At 63.2% G+C, this 12,973-nt stretch overlaps 1 protein-coding gene across 8 annotated transcripts in view; it reads left to right on the plus strand.

Annotated features, from left to right (window-relative positions):
- Window positions 1–12,973, plus strand: part of VAV2 (vav guanine nucleotide exchange factor 2) — a 187,151-nt gene that overhangs the window by 77,966 nt on the left and 96,212 nt on the right. The window contains exon 1 of one of the 8 annotated variants that reach the window (XM_086324196.1): window positions 8,799–9,142. The exons of the other annotated variants lie outside the window; for them this stretch is intronic. The gene's annotated coding sequence lies outside the window, so the exon portion shown is untranslated. Of the gene's footprint in view, window positions 1–8,798; window positions 9,143–12,973 lie in introns of those variants that run through there. 8 annotated transcript variants of the gene reach the window in all.

A 12,973-nucleotide genomic window follows, 5' to 3' on the forward strand; every position in this document is an offset into this window, starting at 1 on the left:
GTCTACCTTGCAGCCACTCTGAAGTGTGAGTTCCGTGCCCTTGAGTACAATGACCTTGTGCAGCCTCACCACCTCCCGCCAAGGCAGACCAGGCTGGCGCAGTCCTTATGTGCTCGACGCAGCCAGAGCTCCTTGCCCCAGGTGGACGGGGCCGGCTTCCGGGTGACGCATGGTTCACAGTCTTTGCACAGGAGGGCTGCCCGGTGGAGGTGGGGGCCAGACTGGCTCCCCTGTGCCCGCAGAAGGCAGGCCAGGGGGCCCAGGTGTCTCTCAGGGGGTGGGGACAGGGAGCCCCATCAGAGGTCGACATGTCTCCCCGGGGACCCCGATGAGCTCATCTCATCCCGGGTGGGACCCTGATACGCAGAGCATGGGGCAGCTGGGACCTGAGCCCAGATCTGACCTCGCTCCCTGCAGGCTGGGACTCCCAGCACCTCCCTGTCCAGGCTGGGCGAGGCAGGGGTCGGGGCAGGGTGTGGAGCAGGTCGGGGTTGGGCGGGGGCCCCTTCAGCACCCTGTGTGGAGGAGTGGCTGCTTTCTTTAGTGGGCATTGGTTATTGTTCTGGTCTGGAGGGTCTCTCTCTCTCTCTCCTTGGGGCCAGGTGGCAGGAGGCTGGCCCAGCACCCTGGCCTTCCGTCCCATCTGCGTCCGGGACTGTCCTGGGCGGGGAGCTGGGGGTCCCCGGGTGGCGGCCGGGATGCTCTGTGGCCCCCACACCCAGCATGACCTCACAGAGTCAACCCCCTCCGGGCCTCCACCCCTCATCTTTCAAGGGGGTGGCGGGCTCGCCCGTCCTCCGAGAGGAAGTGGAGACGGGCTGGCGGGTGGCCGCAGTGGGTACACTCTAGTCGCTGTGGCTGGTCCTCCGGGCCCTGTGGCTCCCTCCTGCCGTATGTGGGTGCTGGGGGCCGGGAGAGTGCTCATCAGGAATGCCGAGCGGGCTCTCCTAGCCCCTCCTGGGATGAGTGTGGGGCTTGTGCGTGCGTTTGGGGGTTCGTGGGGGGAGTCCTTGGGGGCAGGGGGCTGCTGGCTGGCAACTGTTGTTTTTAGAGAGGTGGGTTCATAGGACCCAGGGAGTTCCACGGGCCCAGCTGGCCACAGCTCTGAAAGCCTGGCTGCTTCCCTCCCTGGGAACCGTGGGTGGGTGGGTGGGCTTGGAGCAGCTGGGGCCGGCTTTGTTCCCCATTCTAGGGGCCTGTGCGCCTCGCGGGCCCCACCCCCGCTGCCTCCCTGGGCGGTGTTATTTATCCTTACAGGCAATTAGTTTCTGCAGGGAATCCCCAAGGGCTTTGTGTGGGGGAAGCGGTCCTTTCCCCTGAATGGGCCCAGCAGATGGCCCCCAGCCTGCCCCTGCCCAGAGGAGGCTTGTGATGGGTCCTGCTGTCCTCTGGCCTTGCCAGGCGGCTGCCTTGTGCCTGGCTCCCTCCTCCGAGTGGGCCTGAGCCCTGGCACCCTTTCTGGGATTGACACTCCCACCAGCAGGTTAGCCGCTGCCTTTGGGGAGAGAGACCGGCCTCTGGGTCCTCAGTCCTGCCTGAGTCCCGCCAAGAGCGCCCCTCTGTGTGACCTGAGAAGAAAGTTCTGCGCTCTGGGTGGGGGTGGACCCAGAGGGTGCCTGCCGGGCAGAGTGCGTCCCAGAGCCCCCTCTGCGGTTTGGAGAACTTGTGCTCGTCTGACTTGAACCCCTGGCCCAAGCCGGGTGACTGGGGGTCCTGGTAGATTTCTAGGGGAGTGTGCGTGCAAAAGCAGCCTTCTGCGCTTGCTGAATGCACACAGAAGGTGGAAGCTCCAGGTTGCAGAGACGTGTCCTGCCGCAGGGGATTAGCTCTTGAGGGGTGAGAGCCGCGCCCGTGGGCCCCAGCGGGGAGCAGCTCTGCTCACCCAAGGGCCTTTCGTCTGTCCTTGTCTCCTGGAGGGGAAGCGGTTTGCCCCCACTGGACACGTGGCCCTCGCAGACCCTGACCCAGAGGGAGGAGAGCTTGCTCCTGGTGCCTGGCATCCGGGACTGCCCCCCGGCCGAGCTGGTGTGAGCCGCACTCACGCCCCTTTCTCGCTGGGCCGCCGCAGGCAGGTGACTCAGCCTCTCTGAATCTGCTGTGGGCACGCGGCGTGGGGTTACCACTGCTCCCTCCTCGGGAGGCTGGGGTGTGAGCTGGTGGCCTGACCTGTGCCGGTCCCCAGATTCCTGCTTTTGGCCAAGCTGTGCTGGGACCTGGGGCCTCCCGTGCTGACCTCAGCCTGGGAGGTGTGGAGGCTGCCTGCTGGCTGTGGTTGAGGGGTGTGATATGCGGCTCTGGGCCCCCAGGGGCCTCTGCGGACGGTTCTCCGTCTGTTGGGGCTCAGAGCCCAAGGCCTGCACCTCTATGTGCCCGGCCGACCTGCCCTCGTGTACGTGGCCGACCTGCCCCCTGTGCCCAGCTGACCTGCCCCTGTGTGCCCAGCTGACCTGGCTCCTCAGCGTTGGTTGAGTGGGGGCTGGCATGTGCACATGTGGGCCAGGGATGCCATGCCTCCCAGGGTCCAAGGGCCTGGTTTGGGCAGGGCAGCCCAAGTGCATAGGGCGGGGGGGAAACCAGGGTGCAGGTCACAGACGAGGCCACTGCAGGCCGGGGTCCCAGGCCCACCAGGCCTTTGTACGAAGCGCCCCGGGGCCCAAGCCTTCCCAGGCCCGGTGTGCTCTCTGTCTCAGGGGTCGCTGCCGTGCCTGTTGAGGTGCTGGGGGGCCCCGAGGGTCAGCAAGTCCTCAGGGCTGCCTGGGGCCCAGCCTGGTGAGCGGCGGCCCACAGGCGGGTGGGCAGTGGGCCCCGCGCTGCAGTGTACGGCGGGGTGAGCCCAGCGGCCCTCGGGGCGAGCCCTGAGCTGACGCGAGTTCTGCCAAGTCGCCCCTGAAGGGAGCTGGGGTGCTCTCTGCATCGTTCCTAAGGGCCTTGTTGCCGCGCTCGGCCACCTGAAAACTCGTGACAGCGACTGCTGAAGATGATGAGCCCTTAGCAGCTCCTCCTGCAGGCCGTGGGCACTCTGTGTGCTCGGCGTGCACGTCCTGTTTCCACGCTGACCCAGGGAGACGAGCCCAAGTTATTCACACCCACGAGCCTTCTGTTACTGGATGGGGAAACCGAGGCAGGGCGGGCTGGTGGGGCCCGGAACGGCCGGCTCCAGGCTTCCTTGGGGGCCAGCCTTGCTCCCCGCGCCTGCTGCAGACCAGGCTGGAGCTTCCCAGAGCTTGCTGGGTGCCTGCGGCGCTCAGGTTCCTTAGCCCGGCCCGGAGCCCCCAGACCCGCGGGGACCCCGCCCCTTGGTTCCAGTCCCTGGGGACGCCTCCCTCACCCTGTGATGGCGAGGGAGATGACGCCACCCCACGGGGCATGGGGTGGGCAGCCCCTGGTGGCGGCTCCAGGGCAGAAGGACCTTGAGGTGGACCCTGAAGGCTGATGGGGGGGTTCCCATTTTAAGGTGCTCCCTGAGGGTCCCCGAGGCCCATCAAGCAGCTTCAGACTCCCCTCCCGTGTGAGGCGCCAGGGCCAGGGACCCTCAGACTGGAAGGAATGTCAGACTGAGGGGTGGGGAGCCTCTGGATTGCTGCTGCCTGTGCTCAGGTCTCGGGGTACACACAGCCCCTGGGGTGGGAGGGTGGGGGGCTGCTCCCTGCTCCTCCTGCTGCTGGGGCCCCCAGGCGCGACCTTGGGCCAGGCCTGCCCACACGAGGCCTCGGGGAGACGAGGCCTTTGCCCTTGGGGTGCAGGGTCCTAGGGAGGTGTGCCTGGGGGAGTTCTCCTGTTAGAGAAAATTTGTCAGTTTTCTCGGTGTAAGTTTGGGCTGGGTGTCTGAGAGGGAGCTGCAGAACGCGATGCCCTCTATGTTGGGGCCCCTCTGGCCTCTGGACTCAGGCTGTGTCCACTCAGTGAGCTCCCGGCCTGGCTGCTGCTTGTGTCCTGTTGGTTTGTGACCCGTTGTAGGGATCCCCCGTGAGGCTGGACGCGGGGCTGAGACCCATGTGCTCAGCAGGAGTCCCTCCACTGGCGCCCAGGCCAAGGGCTCCTGGGCACACAGCACTCAGCTGGAGCCTCGCTCGCTGCCCGAGCCTGGGTGGGGGTGTGGGCAGGCACTGGTTCTAGCCTGAGACTTGTGCCCCGGCGCTGACTCGACCGCTCCCCCAGGCTGGTGAGCCACGCCCGTCCCTTCTTCCTCCCCTCACCGCCAGGGAGGAGTGACCATTTGCGTTTAAGTGGGGGCCTTGGGGTGAGTCCCCGGCCCAGTTCCCACGGAGCTTGCCCAGTGGGCTGGGCTGTTGGTGGAGGCGTGTGGGGTGCCCACCTGTGGGTGCAGATCCTGGGCCCATCTGAGGGAGCTGCCCCCGGGGGCTGTGTGTCCAGCCAGGAGCGCGGGGGTCCAGGTCAGGGAGACCAGGGTGGCTCTTGATGGGAATGTGACCTGGAGCCCTGGGGGCGGGCTCACTGGCTCTCAAGCTGGACTGTGAGGGTCCTGCCTGGGCTGTCGCTGGCTGTGCCCAGAGGCTGCCTGCCACCCTGCGAGGCCCTTGAGGTGTGTCCCGGGATGGGGGAGACTCCTTGGTCCTAGGGGGCAGGCAGACCCAGGAGCTAAGCAGACACAGTGGGGCCCAGGAGAGTCGCCCAGGGCAAAACATGAAGCAGCCCGTGGGTTTGGCACAGAGTCACTGAGGTCCGCTCTGCTGGCTTTGTGTGTGTGTTGGGGGGCAGGTGTGCCCCCTGTCCCGGCCTCCCCATGGCCTTTGCTGGCTCTTAAGGCCTCCCCAGGCAGCTGGCCCTGCTCTGGGCTGTATCAGGCCTCCTCACCCCAGCTCCAGAGGGGAGCAGCCTCCGCCCAAGCTCATCTGAGATTTGCTACCCGAGGTTTCATCCTGTCGTCCAGCGTGGTCGTTGCAGCGGTGGGTCCCCAGGGCAGCAGGGAGCTGTGGTCTGGGCTTTGAGCACCTGAGCTGGGTGGTCACCGACCGGCGCCCCGGCGGGGGAGGAGCTGGGTGAGGAGTCCTGGCTCCCTCCAGGGAGAAGTGGGAACCACTTGGGGGCAGCTGGGGACAGTGCAGAGCCCGGGCTTGCCTCCTGGCGGACCGCCTTGGGGTGGTGGGCTGGTACAAGGCCTTCGTCTCAGAGCTGCCCGCGCGGAACGAGCCGGGGGACATGGGCTGTCACGTGTCACCTGGGGCCGTGCCTCAGGAGGTGGTCTGCCCCTGGCTCACGTCTCTCTGGCCCCCTGGGACACACAGGTTGGTGGGCAGAGGGACGGGGGTCGTCTGCCCCTCGCGCTGCCTGACTACGTGAGGGCCTCCTCCTGAGCACACAGTGCGCTCGCAGGAGCTCTGGCGGCCACCCTACCACCTGCAGGCGAGTTGGTGTTCTCAGATCTGCTCTTGTCTGGGGATTAAAGAGCTGGGAACAGCTCAAAGCGCTGGGCCACAGCCGCGCATCCGTGTGACAGGGACGCCTGAACACACAGACCTCGCAGTCGCCCGAGAAGGCAGGGCGGGCAGCAGGGGCCGCCTCCGGGGCGGCCGGATCAGGGCCGGGCGGGTGGCCTTCGGGCCCACGTGCCCCCGTGGCCCCTGCTCTGAGGGGAGGTGCACTCGGGGGCAGCTGGAGCCATTACTTCGGAAAAGACTCACGGGCTTTGAGTATGTGGCTCCTGTCTTCCCAGTGTGCAGAGAGGCCTCTGCAGGGGCTCGAGTCAGCCCCACCCCGCCTGTCTGCAGGCAGAGGTGCTGCACCCGCCGTGGCTGCAGTGGAGTCTCTGGGTTACAGGGACGAGGGTGAGCCGGGCCAGCCCTGAACCTGCCCCTCCCACGTAGCCTCCTTCGTGCCCTGTCTGGCTGGGCTGCAGTGGGGGAGGCTGTGTGCAGACCTGGGGCCAGGCCGCAGCGTCCCTGGGCAACCCCTGCCTGTCTGCAGGCGTCTCCTTCCTGTACGTCTCAGCTTTCACCGTGTCCATCCCATCAGAAGGCCTTGAGCTGTGTGTCTTTGAATGAATAGATCTGATTAAATGTCTTTGAACTCTCTAGAGTTAAAGCTAGTGGTTTTCTGAAACATGACTTCTTAAGGTATCCTGCATTTGCAGAAAAAGCATCTGTTTTACAGGGACAGTTTGGTGAGTTCTCAGATAACCAGGCAACCAGGGTTAAGAGACAGGAACACTTGGAGGTTCCCGCTGCACTCTGTGGGCGGGAGGGCCTCCCCATCGCCCGAAGCGTATGGAGGGACCCGAGAGGACAGCCGGCTGGCTGCAGTGAGGCCCGAGGGCAGAAGGAAGCCATCTTGGATGAGTGACCTTCGAGGGGCGCCTGGAGGAGGCTGGGGTCAGGCAGGAGGGGCTGGGGCTCCCGGCGGAGGGGGCAGCCAGGTTCGCTGGAGCGTGAGTCACGGCAGGAAGAGGTGGCAGCCACGCTCGCTGCTCTCGCTCACCGGGGCCTCCCCAGGGCCTGGCAGGTGTGTGCAGGTCCACGTGTCTCTGTTCGTTTTATTTTGCTTCAGTTCTAGTGTCCTGAATGCTTGCCGCTCATTTTGAATGCCCTCTTTACAGCCACGAGAGCTGCTGGAACCCGTGTAATCCAAGCTGTCAGTTGTCTGCGGGCTTCAGTTCAGTTCAGTCACTCAGTCGTGTCTGACTCTGCCACCCCATCGGCTACAGCACGCGAGGCCTCCCTGTCCATCACCAACTCCCAGAGTTTACTCAAACTCATGTCCATTGGGTCAGCGATGCCATCCAGCCATCTCATCCTCTGCCGTCCCCTTCTCCTCCCACCTTCAGTCTTTCCCAGCATCAGGCTCTTTTTCCAGTGAGTCCGTTTTTTGCATTAGGTGGCCAAAGTATTGGAGCTTCAGCTTTAGCATCAGTTCTTCCAATGAATATTCAGGACCGATCTCTTTTAGGATGGACTGGTTGGATTTCCTTGCAGTCCAAGGGACTCTCAAGAGTTTTCTCCAACACCACAGTTCAAAAGCATCCATTCTTCGGCACTCAGCCTTCTTTATGGTCCAGCTCCCGCCTCAGGTGAAGGTTTTACAGGCCCTTTACCTCCACAGTGGCCCTGGATCTGGGAAGTCTACCTGTCTGATCGCCTGCTGTGCCAGCACCAGCTTCTAGTATGCCTCCCGAGGCGGGGCGCTCACTACCCCAGCGGCAGCCCTTCTCCCGGGGGCTGCTCCCACGGAACCCACGCCTGCCGTGGTGGGGGCAGTGAGGGGTCAGCACAGCGGGTTGCTTCAGCAGGCTCCTGTCAGTGTTCACGGGCCCCAGCTGGCTCTGCTGCCTCCCCCCACTTCCTGCTGTGTGGCCCCTGCAGTCATCTCCCCAGCCCCAGGCTGGACTTGCAGAGCCAGGACCCTCTATGAATCATGGAGGGGGCAGCGATGCAGGATCCATGTGCTTGAGGAGCGAGCGGGGCAGGAAGCCTCCTGCAGCCCCAGGGACGCCCCTCCTCGTGACTTAAGATGGAAGGATCGAGGGGTGGGGGCCCAGAGGTGGAGCCGCGGGAGGTCGTTCTTGGGGAAGGAGGTCCCCGTGGGAGCAGCCCCACCTCGGTGGATGCAGGGACTCTGGGACCCAGGGTGCCAGGCAGGGGCCTCCGGGAAAAGTGGAATCTGTGCTCTGGGTCTTTTTTGGTGTTAGTTCTAGAAGGTCTTGTAGGTCTTCATAGAACTGTTCAACTTCAGCTTCTTCAGCATTACTGGTCGGGACAGACTTGGATTACTGTGATGTTGAGTGGTTTGCCTTGGAAATGAACATAGATCATTCTCTTGTTTTTGAGCTTGCCCCCAAGTACTGCATTTCAGACTCTTTTGTTGACTATGGGGGCTCCTCCATTTCTTCTAAGGGATTCTTGCCCCAGTAGTAGATAAATGGTCATCTGAGTTAAATTCACCCATTCCAGTCCATTTTAGTTCACTGATTCCTAAAAGGTCGATGTTCGTTCTTGCCATCTCCTGTTTGACCACATCTAATTTGCCTTGATTCATGGACCTAACATTCCAGGTTCCTGTGCAATATTGCTCTTTACAGCGTCGGACTTTACTTTCACCACCAGTCACGTCCACGACTGAGCATCATTTCTGCCCCAGCCCAGCTGCTTCACTCTTCCTGGAGCTATTTCTGTGCTCTTCCCCAGTAGCACCCTGGACACCTACCGACCTGGGGGTTGGGAGGGTCATCTTCCAGTGTCTTATCTTTCTGCCTTTTCATTGTGTTCATGGGGCTCTCAAGGCAAGAATACTGGTGTGGTTTGCCGTTCCCTTCTCCAGCGGACCACGTTTGGTCAGGCCCTGACTGGCAGGGATGTGCCCTTCGGCCGCTGCATGTAGCTGGACGACACGTGCTGGGTCACTCAGATGCCCCAGCCCCGTCTCCTCCCCGGGTGAAGCCGTGCTGTCCTCCTGGGCCGCCGGCTGCCTCTGCTGCAGGGGCCCCCGGAGCAGCTCCGGTGTGGTGCTCTAACCCCCAAGCAGTCAGCACTCTCAACCCTGGGCCAGTGTTTGCGACCCTCAGCTCTGTGCGGTGTCCTGTGGCTGCCGTGCCAAGGGCTGTTCACCGGGCGCTCACAGCTCCAGAAAGCCGTCTGTCCCGGTTCTGGACGCCAGGTGTTGGGGGGTCAGCTCCACCCGCAGGCTCCAGGGGCGGGGTCTCTCTTGGTGGTCTCCCTCTGCAGGCGCTGGGGGAGGGTCCCTCGGGCTCCTGGCAACTCCAGGGGTTTCTGTCTTGTGGTTGCGTCCCTCCCTCCTGGGCTTCTGTCGTCACACGTCTCCTTATCTCCCCGTGTCCCCATGGAGACACCAGTCACATCACGGGAAGGGCCCACCCCGCCCCAGAATGACTGCATTGTGACTAATTACACCGCAGCGGCCCCTGTTCCAAGCAAAGTCACATTTCGAGGTCTCGGGAAGGACGTGGGCTCTGGAGGGACCCTCAGGCTTGGCTGTAACGGCAGCAGGCTCAGGTGACCCATCCTCTGAGCTGAGCACTGGCAGGGCCACCCCTGCGGGCTGGGATGGCAGGTCTTTGTCCTTGCGACCTTCACAGTGCCCTGTGGCTGCCGCGCCAGGGACCATTCTCCAGGCGCTCACAACTCCAGAGAGCTGTCTGTCCCGGTTCTGGACGCCAGAAGCCCGAGTCAAGGTGTGAGGGGCACGGATGGGCTGGGGAGGGCCCCCCCTTGGCAGGGGCCTGAGGCCTCCCCGCTCTGCGTCTTTCTCCTCTGCCCTGCCCTCCTTCTCCCTGGGGGCCTTGCCAGGACCTCTTAGGAAGTCCCAGCCCCGTAGCTGGCCCTGCGCAGTTGCCAGGCCCGGCCACGTCCACTCCAGCCCCTTGCACCTGGAGGGGCCGCGTGAGGATACCAGGGAAGTGTGCGGGAGAGGCGGCCAGCGGGGAGCGGTGGGGACTCTGGCAAAGGCCAGGACTGGATCTGGCTTGTGCCCAAGAGAGGGGAGGGCCCAGCCGATCACGGGAGGAGAGGGCTGCGGGCTCTGTCGGCCGCATGTAAAATCTGTGAGGCCTTACCTTCCGCCTGCGCCAGCAGCCCCCACCTCCACCGCCTCCTCCTTGCTCGGTGTTTCTCACGATGCATCCCAGGTGGGAGCAGCTAAGGGGCTGGGATAGGTTGAAACCCTCACATCCTCGCTTGGAACCCCCGATGCAATCTGGGCACCTGCTGGGCACCACATGCCATGCGGTGACCCTGGCCCCGGCTCCGCGCCAGGGAGCAGGGCCTGCTGGGCACATCACAGGTGCTCTTTGAGTGCCTGCTGGGGGCCTGACCCACCTTCCCCAGCTCTGCTGGGATGCCAGCCAGGGCGGGGAAGGGGCTGCCACATCTGAATCAGTGCAGAAGATAGATTGCTTTTGATAGGACAATAAATAATTAATTCCGGTCTGGGATGAAAATATCGACTGTTAAATTATACACTTTGCTGTTAAATGCACTGTGGTGGGGGGTGGGGGAGCTTGGAGTCCTGTGTGGCTTTCAGGCCGCCCTCACGGGCCGCTGGGACCCGGGTGGGTTCTGCTGGGCTGCTGATGGGCTCACCCAGCGGTGGGTCCTTTCTCTGTGCCACCCCCACCCCCAGACTGTCAGCAGTGCCCCCTAATGGGGGGCTGGGTTCCCGGAGTTCTTGACCTGGGCAGCTCCTTTCCCTTTGTGCTGCTGGCGAGCATCCTTCTTCTGGGGAGGAAGTTTGTGGATACAGAACAACCCAGAACAGGTGTAGACAGGCCTTGTTGTGGGTCATCCACTTGCAGACGAGGGTTCCGGCCTGCGGAAGGCTGTGCCCTTTGGTGTCTGGACCCGTTGTCTTGCAGGTGGTTTGATGGGCATGTAATTCTTCCAGCCACGCTGTTGGTGGGAAGAGCCCGCTGGACTGGGTTCAGGGCCTGGCCTGGCCACCCCCGGCCGCTCGGTGACGTGCCTGAACCACGGCCCCTCTGGGAGTGGGGCTGCGGCTTCCATCATGGGAGCACCTGGGGACCGACACCTGCAGGGAGGGACCCTCAGGGATCCAGGCCCCTAGCTGTCATCTGCCTCCTGACCCCATTTCCACAACCAGAGTCCTGGAGAGCCGCCAGGCAAGGGGGCCGAGCAGGCTGCCTTCTGCACCCCAACCAAAGGGCAGCTCCCTCAAACAGACCCTGCTATCAGGACAGATTTAGATTCACAGAAAGCTGAGAGGATGGCGTTCCCGTCCCCGCAGCCGGCGTGTCCCCTTGGCGTCATCCTCCTCCTCCAGCTCGGGACGTTGGTGGCCGTTGATCAGCCAGCAGGGAGTGTTAGCGAAGCTGAAGGCCCGGCTCTGTCGTGCTTCCTGGAGCTCCCGCATGTCCTGCTCTGTGCCAGGGCCCCACAGGGCCCTGTGTGGCATCTGGTTTTCACGTGCCCGTGGGCTCCTCCAGGGTGAGACAGGCGTTTTAAAGACTGGATTCCTGCTGGGGCCAGCATTCCTCGCACAGCCCTTGTGAGGCTGGCTGGGGAGGCCGAGCCGGGGCCTTGGGGCTCTGGTGAGTCCTTGCTCACCTCCCCCCAAGGCAGCAGCTCTCTCTCCTCCACTCCGGGCCAGCTCCTCTCTTGTGGTCATGGAGAATCTATTCTGGGGAAAAAAATGCATCTTTGAAGCCTCCTCACAAGTATTAATAGGAAGAGAATCCGTGCGGTGGCTGGTGCCGGAAGGCCCCGATGGGCCAGGAGTAGGCAGGAGTCGAGAGGAAACTGCTTTGGGGGGCGCAGTCCGGAGCTTGGCCCGTTTTCCAGCTGCTTCCTCCATCAGCACACGCAGGGGAGGGAGAGTCACTGTAGGCTTCTTTCCCGTGGAGGGTTTCCTTTGGACAAAGATGCCGGGCTGCAGGGGTCTTGCGCTGACTCTGCTTCCCGAAGGGGAGGGTTCTTCGTGGTTGGGGTGAGCTGACTGCACACCGCAGTGTCAGGCGCCAGGCTGTCCTGTGGGCAGGGCGCCCTCATTTACTCTGACACACGCTAGCCTGTCACCCAGCCACGTCCCGTTCGCCCCTCAGGTCTGAGGTTGGGTGGCACCTCCTCCAGGAAGCCTTCCCTGGAGCCCCCTGCCTCCCATGTCGGTTAGGTCTCCGGCTGGTGCACCTGTCCTTGCAACACTGAGCACGCGCTGGGTCCTGTGAGCTCCAGGAGCTCCCTCTGACCTCTCGTCCCTCCACAGGGCTTGGCATGTCCTGCTGCTCGCTGAACCCTGTCGACCATGCGGGTGAGGAGGGAGAACCTGCTGTGTCATCATTGCCACGTTACACACGAGGGCCGGGGCCCTCGAGAGCTGAGGGCGTTGCCAGGGTTGCGGGGACACTGCAGCTGGATATGAAGCTGGGTTTAGTGGTGCCAAGCCTGGACCTCTTCCCCCGTGGGAGGCTATGCCACAGGAACCCTGGAATGGGAGTGGGGTATGCCTGGCCAGGGCCGCGGGGAGACCTTGGGCAGAGGCCCCGAGCCCAGCTCCCTCTTGTAGGACACATGAGCAAGGGAAGTGGGCACCCCACAGCCCACAGTCAGCGGCTGCCCGCAGCTCCTCCCCACCCCTGCCTGCGGCTCTGTGGATCCATTTGGAAAACCTCTCCCTACCCTCCTGGGGATAGGCTGGCTGTGGGCACAGTCCACAGGACCGTCTCCTCGGGGTCGTCCCATCAGCTCAGGATGCTGTGAACACTGTCTCTGTGTCCCCAGGTGTTGGAGAGAAACAGAGACCATCTCCAGTCTCTTCTTCTAAGGGCACTAATCCGCTTCATGGGGCTCCACCCTCATGACCTAATCACCTCCAGCAACAAACGCATCGGGGAGTAGGGCTTCAGTACATGAGTTTGGGGGGGATGCAGACATTCAGTCCGTAGTGACGGCTAACTGTTGTCCAATGACAGACCAGCACGGTGGACTTGGAGGTGTGGAAGCAGGGGGCCACTCCCAGGAGGGGCAGAAGTGGTGATTGTGGCTGTGCCAGGGAACCCAAGGTGCAGGGGCCTCATCAGCCGCGAGGGTGTGTGTCGCCCCCATTTCTCAGGTGAGGCGCTTGGGACTCAGCTATGCCCAGCATTTGCTTCTCCACTGGGAATGGACAGGGACCGCCATTTGTCAGACTCAGCATGGGCTTTCTGAATGCTCAGTGCCATCAGATCATTCCAGAAACACCCACCTAGCCACAAACACACTTGGGCTTGCACTTTGCCCTCTAACTTGTGTAGCTGCTCAGGACCATCCTCACACAGCTGCGTGGCTGCCACAGTGCCAACAGTCACCCCCGACATCCCTGCTTCCCCTCCTGCGGGGTATCAGCAGAGCCGGGAGTGTGAACACAGCTCAGGCAGAGCTCTCCCCTGCTCCAGGAGCTGGGGGCAGAGCCGCACCCTCCTTTGCTGTCAGAAAGCCCAGGGAGAAAGTAGAGAAAATACTGCAGGGTGGCCAGAGCTCCCAAGGCTTTTCAGGCGCTGGCGTCAGAAGCAAGG

The sequence above is a fragment of the Bos grunniens genome, chromosome 11, assembly GCF_055505025.1.
Source record: "Bos grunniens cultivar Pamir isolate PY7600 chromosome 11, Bosgru_T2T1.0, whole genome shotgun sequence".
Classification (NCBI taxonomy): Eukaryota; Metazoa; Chordata; class Mammalia; order Artiodactyla; family Bovidae; genus Bos; species Bos grunniens.